Source organism: Natator depressus, chromosome 1, assembly GCF_965152275.1.
Source record: "Natator depressus isolate rNatDep1 chromosome 1, rNatDep2.hap1, whole genome shotgun sequence".
Taxonomy (NCBI): Eukaryota; Metazoa; Chordata; order Testudines; family Cheloniidae; genus Natator; species Natator depressus.
Genome location: NC_134234.1, coordinates 248562864 through 248570506, shown reverse-complemented (window position 1 = coordinate 248570506; position 7643 = coordinate 248562864).

The window sequence follows — 7643 nt, the reverse complement described above, 5'->3', positions numbered from 1 at the left end:
CTATAACGAAAATAAAGGATAACCCTATTGTTTTCTCACTATAGCTTAATGATAAGAGCAGCCACATACCTACTTGTTAGCCCTATACATATGAACTCGGCTTCTAAAAAGTGATTCTTTTGGAGTGGATCATTGTAAAAGGTAGCATGGAAGATGTTAACGACCAATAAACATCACAATGTATAATCGTGAACCTATTCAGAAATGGACGGGGCACGAATGCTTAGGTCCCATCTAACACGAGTCTCAGAGAGAGAGAGAGAGAGAAGGTCGTCAAATTAGCTGTATTAAAAAGATGCAGATCATAAATGCAACCCTTGTAGCTTTTGTCCCGCTTTAGACCAGTCCTGACTGGGAGGCGGAAGTGGAGGTAAATGCATATTGTCAGAGTATTTTATCTCGACACAGATGAAGGCAGCTAGAAATCCTAGTGGTTGAACTAGTGAGGCAATATAGACGGATAAACGGGTGTGCAGCAGTAGACTCTGGGAGCTGGAGTTCCATTCCTGACATACTCTGTTAACATACGGTAAACACGCGGGGGCGGGGGGGGGGGGTTGGTGTTACCGATATTGCTTTCCCAGGCTGCATGTTTACAGTGCCAGGTTAACATAACTACCTGTTTCCTAAATAAATAAATGATACAAAGTCGTCTTGAAGCAGCAGAAGGAAAAAAACCCCGTTAGTCCAGTGTTTATGGTTTTGAAAGGTGACCCAGTGGGCCTTACTCAATTCTTTCTTCACTTTGCGTTTTGCCTGGGATAGGACTGCAGGCGTCAGTGTTGCAACGCAATGACATCTAGGAGCATGTTTCGCAGTATCATTTTCAGTTCACCTAGTTATATTAGACCACGGGCCGTTTTCATGTCTCCTTGCTATTCAGAGAGATGATGGAATGTGCTGATTGCCTACCGAATCTCCAGGCAGTGGGGGGAAAAATAACCCTCAAAAAGCAGTCCTAAATTTGTGCCAGGGCTGTCCCAGCACCTCTAGATTTGGCAGTTCATAGCCCCACACCTCTGGGTTGGCTGCATCAGTTATGAATGTAAAGACATTTCCTGAGCCCTGGCACCTATTGTAATTGCTTGAGCCCTTACATCTCTTTCCGTACAAATTAAGCACTATCAAAAACCTTGTTGAAATATTGCAAGCTAGCCCCCGGGTATCCGACTAACTTGATGTTAAAAACGTAATACTAATAAGGCGCAGCCCCTTCTGTAAGCCTCCGAATTAGAGCCCCACCCGTCAGTTTTATAAGGATGGGAAAGTACCTGGAAAAGATGAGTAGTGCACGAGGTACTGTTGAAGAGCTACAGTAGAAACCCCACTGTTTCCATCTTGACAAGAGATCTGGTGTACGCAGTTAAAAGCACACCTGACCCACAAGACAAACTTGCGCTTGCCACGAGAGAGTGGGAAAACGTCTTGACCAGAACACATCTCGTGACTACACCAGTCCCGGACTGTCTCTATGGAAAAAAACCAAAACAAAACCCGACTTTTAAAATACTATTTCAAACATTGGGCCGTATAATAGTCTATTGTCTACTTCCCAATCAAGTCACTTACCAGAGTAAGGTATCTATTGATGCTAGATGTATAGATAATGAATATTTGTTGCAAGGTCCCCCCCTTCCCCCCCGTTATGCAGTCGCCCCGCACCTGCAGTTAAGAGTTCTTAGAGTTCTTAATTCTCACATAATGATAAATATCCCTTTCCCCCTTTCACTGGTTTTTTTAAAAATCTTGAACTGTCATTATTTTATTGTTGCGCGCTTTTTTCTTTTTCTTTTTCTTTTTCTTTTTTTTTCTTTTTTGTAAATTGCAGCTACACTCAGGAGTTCTTTTGAAGCCCCCTTCCCTCTTTACTTTTCAAGCTTTTTTTTAAAAAGGCCCATTTACGTTATGATTAAATACAGTCTTGGATAAGCATAACGAAAGTCGTTAATCTATATAGATCTTCAAAGAATCAATATATTCTGAACTTTTGTAGGATTTGTTACACTCCATTTTGTTACAGTAGGCTAGCTCGTCTGGGTCTGGGCACATGTGTTTCTCCCCCTCCCCCAAAGAGTGAAAATAAAGTAAAAGGTCTTTCATGGTAAACAAAACCAGCTTATTCTCCACATAGAACACATGAATAGCTGGAAAAAAAACTTACAATAAATGGTGCATTTTTTTCTCTGCTGGGTATAGCATTCAAGATCAGTCCAGTATTCAAGAAGCAGTCCATTTTTTGCTCAGCAAGAGAGTTTAGAAAAGAAGCGTGGGGTCTATTCAAGGATCTTTTCCCCCTTCACAATTGCTGGGCTTTATGAAACCTATCTTCCATGCCTTGTCAGAGTATTTCTGGGGACCAATTAGTGCTTTGTTGCAAGGCTTCTTTGCTGAATCTTTGAGCAGCAAGAAAAAGCTCTCTTGAGTCTCCCCTTATTTTGACTATTTCAGTCATTACTCAGTGTAATAATTAATATGACAACTGGACGCTGAAGTTTGTATAGAAACACCTCGGCTGCAGGAGAGAGCGTGCAGTGGGTGGTAACAAGCTACAGATCAGACCGAGAAGCCACACACACAAAAAGAGAAAGGAATGAATGAAAAGAAAGAAAGAAAGAAAGAAAGAAAGAAAGAAAGAAAGAAAGAAAGAAAGAAAGAAAGAAAGAAAGAAAGATAAATAAATAGTTGGCACAACCCGAAGAAACATAAAACAGACTGGAAAGAAAAAACACAATTAGGAGGAGGGGGGACACAGAGAGGTTAACTTATTTTGAAACAGTTTTCTGGATCAGACACTATGTGCATCTAATTTCCAAATATTGTTAGTCTCATCACACAGAAAAGAGAGATTTCTTATGATCGGTCATGTTTAAGGCTATTTCTATACACCTTGGAGGTGTCCTTTAGTAACAGTTTAACCCTATGGAAGGAGGTTTGCTGGCTTTGAGTGTTGAAGAACTGGCCATTCCAAACCACGTTAGAGACTAATACCCCATACTGCAAGTCCGAAGAGTCCTCTCCTGTAAAATCTGCCAGAAGAGGAATAAAGTGTGTGCACTCTGCTCGCTGAAAGTAAAGACCGACAAGGATGTTTGCGTCTAGGGACGTTACTGGGAGCTTCCAGGAATATTCACTGGAATGGCTCCTTCTCGACTTTAGAGACATTTCTTGGGCTGCCAATTAAAAAAAGTCTCCGTGTTTCTCGAACCATTAGGGCATAATAAATAATTAGAGGTTTTAAGCATATTAGATACAGCTCATGCTAATGAGCTACATCGGATCTCATACTAACCTGAAGTGACAGTTTGCATATAAGGCGGGGGGGCGGGGGACACTACCACGTTTTTCGAGTCTTCTCTCCTGTAAAAGCACAAGCACTATGGATGTCTACACAGCAGTTTTGCAACCCCCCTCCCTTTTAATTTCCGCAAACTTTGGGGTGTTTTTAGTTCATAAACCCGTGTTATTATATCACAAACATCCAGCTTCCCCCTCCCCCCCATCACCATTTGTGGTCTGGAAGGAGATGAAGGGCAAGGCCGCTCACTGAAGGCACCGAGGTGAGGATGAGACACGATATTAGATATTATTGCCCGTGCGTTTTCCTTTCTCCTGGCTTGAAAATATTGCAACTTCTTCTTGATCCGTCAGTTCCCAGACTGCGGTGCAGAGTCACGCTTGAAGTCACTGGCACAAAACAGCTGGGGGTGGGGGGGGGTCTATATTCAGCCCCGATTTGGTTGCCCCCACCACACACACACACACACTCACACACACACACTCGATCCACATTTCCGAGGACATGGAAAAGGATAGGGGCAGTTTGCCGAATTAGCTGAGGTCAGTCGTGTGTCTCCATTGTGTGGCCACGTGTCCCGTGTCCATCAGGAGCTCCCGAAGTCCAATGCAGCCCGACTCCCGGCAGCACAGAACGGGAGCATCAATCAATCCCCCAGGTTCTCCCTGTTATTCCCCAGATGTCAGCGACTGATGCGGAAATATTGACTCTCCCTGCAGGTTGGAAGCAACTGTGTACAAACTAACACTTAACCTCTGTACCTTGGGCTGACTTCAGTCCAGCTGAGAGCTCGTTAACCCTTCAGTATGTGAAGGTCGCGCTATACTCTCTTTCAGCAGGATGTAGGTGAACAGTGGGTGGAAGGGGTTTATTTCAAGATACAGGATTCGATTGGGTCTCAACCTGTACTCAGGTAAAACTGCCCTTGAAGTCAGGGGGAGGAGTTTTGCCCGGCCCCACTGTATGTATGTGTGCAAAATGGTTTGTGATGATGGCCTATTATACATTCATATGGAATAGGAGTTATATTGCCACCCTTAACCTTAGATATAACGGGCCAACTCCATGCCCATCTATGGCACGGTCCCAGCAATCAGTAATGATGTTAATTATAAGGAATAAATAATACATTTGCCCCTTGAGTGTGTCCGTTGACGCCAGTGGACTTGCACGAGTCACTTTGGCTCACTGGTTCTAATTCACTTTTAAAAGGCTGATTCTTTAGTTAAAACGAAGCCCTATACAAGCTAGAAGGAGGAAGGCAGACAGGTTCCTTTAGCTCCCAGGGTACTGTGGTTGTCCAGGAGAGGGCATCTTCTCCGCATTTCAGATGTGCCGAGAGAACGTGTGTTTTATAACTTCCTCAATAGCTAATGATCTTTGCCTGCTCTGAGCATTGCATTGATTCGCCTTCTCAGTCAGGTTGTTTAAAACGATTACATCTCTTTAAAAGAGAGTCATCAGTAAGTGGCAAAGACGGAATAATTTGTGTATTGACCAAATACCTGGAGAGAGACAGCGCTAAGATGTTGCTATGCTCCAATCTCTCCTTTTATTGACTCAATTAACTAGAGTGGAGAGAGAGGCAGGTGCTGATCCAGGTGCAGAGGAACTGAAATTCCCTGTAGTAACTGCTAACCTTCCATTGATTAATTGTGTTGCTGGAGTTTGAGCCCCCACCTTCTCTCCAGTTGTAATGATTTCTAAATCTTGCATAAAAAATACAAATATGCAAAGTCAGTGATCTTGTGAGGCCAGAGCGCCACCTATCGACCAGCTGTAGCATTGTGAGAGGTAAAAAGGTACGTTGACCCAGAGATATACTCAGGCACTGCTTTTGCAGAGGGCTTATCTTGGGACTGAAATTTGATTCAGATACATTATATGTATTTCTTTAGTGTTTACTTAGTTTAACTCTAGCACCTTTAAATACTTGGTTTGGCTTGTTCCATCACATAGTGACGGTAGCAGAGGATGGGACAGTCAAATGCATGATGAAACAGTCTTAAGCTACACTAAATCGGCAAGGAGTTTTCAAGTAAAGACAGACAGATGATTTGCCTTGGGGAATTAGGAGAGTCCGAACATTTTGGAGGGGAGTCAGCTAAGAAAAGGGGTGGAGTAGTTCTGTGAAGGATGTAAGGAATTCAGCCGAGCCTTCTCAGAGAACAGCAGGAAGATAGTGGTGTTACATCTCCAAGAAAGGGACTTAGTTTTCTTGGAAGATATTTTAATTTATCTTAATGGAACTTTTCAGAATTTTTTTTGCCACTAGGGGAATCTCCCTCTCCTTCCCACTGATTCTTCAAACTGTCTGGGATGTGCTGAAAAGGCAAGAAAAGGGGTAGACTCTTGGAGAATATTATGGAACAGTACAGATTTTGACAGATATATCCCATGTCCTACAAGTTGGTGTGATTCCTAGGTAAATTCCTGCCTCCACAAAGGCACTAGGAGGGATCTTTATCCCAAGATAAGGGGGGAGTCTGAAATCCACTACTGGCAAGGGGACCCCCCCCCACACACACACTTGATACCTATTACCTGTTTTCTCCTAGAAATTGTTTTTTGCAACCATATCACCTTTAAAGGTCCTGGCTGACTTAGCAGATAGATAGATCCAGAGGGCTGGTGGCAACAGAGTGATGATACTAGTATTATGATTTATATTATGGTAGCTACTAAAGGCCCCAAAAGACACAGAGGCCATTTTATTCTAGGTAATAATAATAAATAATAATTAATATCTAGTTTTTATACAGTGCTTTTCATCAGTTGATCTCAAAGTGTTTTACAAGGGAGGTCAGTATCATTTTCACCACATGGTATATATACGTATACAGCATCTCTGTTTCAAAGAGCTTAGGGTATTCATATACAAAATAGACAAAGAGCGGGAGGGGATACAAAAGTAATTACAAAGATTCTGAATGAATGATTTTTAGCCTTGCCACTGCTGTATGGGTAGCATAAGAGGAAGGCCTCAGAAAGAAGAAAAGATAGGAGAAGAGAATAGAAGTAGGACAAGACTGAAGGCATATGGGAACACAAAAGAGAAGGAAAGGGACAGGACAAAAGAAGGGGAAGAATCATAGGTGGCTGGTGAAAATATTCTATCTTGGGGCTGAGCCTGCCCCTCACTCACCCTACACTGGTGGCTCGTGACCCATGGGCCAGGACTGACTCCTTGCTCGGGCCTGTTGGCTCTCATGGCCTCAGAAGATGCGCACATCCATGCACAGTCAGATACTTCCCTCCTTGACACCACTCCTTCCTGCCTCTGGCACTGGAGGTGGTTCTTCAGGATACACCCTTCTCTGGGAACCCTTCTTCTCCAAAACCCCTCAGGATCTCCCCCTTCCCCAGGATTCCCCTTCTTCCCCCCACTATTCCCCCAAGATCTTTCCCCTTCCATGGGACTCCTCTTCCCCAATCCCCTCAGGATCCTTCCTCCCCTGGGACTCCCCTTCTCCCCAATCTGCTCAGGATACCCCCTCCCCTGGGACTCTCCGTCCTCTAAATCACCTCAGGATCCCCCTCCTCCCCTCCCGGGATACCCCTTTTCTTCCCTAACAATCCCTTAAGCATTCCCCCTTCAATGGGATTCCCCTTCTCCCCCCCACCCCCAATCCCCTCAGGATCTTCCTCTTTCCGTGGGAATCCCCTTCCCCACAATTTCCTCAGGATCCATCCTCCTCTGGGACTCCCTTTCTCTCCCCCACAATCCCCTTAGGATACCTGCTCTGCCAGGACTCTTTCTTTCCCTCCACAATCACCTCAGGATCCCTCCTCCCCAGGGCTTCCTCTTCTCCCCTGACAATCCTCTCAGGATCCTCCGGGATACGTCTTTACCCCCATCATCTCAGGATTTCAACTGTGCCTGTGCTGACCACAGCTGTGGTGGTATCACATGGTGAGAGGGGCACTCTATTCAACCCTGATCCTGCAGGTTGCAGCACATTGGTGGAGTCCCACTGCCTTCATTGAGGCTCTTTTTGGGTGCATGGGCATGTAACAAATTGCAGAATCAGGACCTCAGATCATTTAGGTATATAGGTCAAAATCAACATCATCAAAATGCACCTGAATATTGCTCCTGTTTTCTTGTATAGGGCCCTGGCTCTGCAGCATTCCCTCATCCCCCATTCTCGTCCTTTCCCAGCTTGGTCCTGTGCTGTTCTATGCAGATCCCATTACCAGTCTCAGCCCTCCTCCATGATTCTCTTGTCATATTGACCCATCTCACATAGTCCCTTCTCAGTACTGCAACACCCTAGCACTCTGATACTCCTGTGCTCCTCACATCAGCTTTCGCAGTTCTCTTCCTACATCCTCTCCTTGTGGCTTT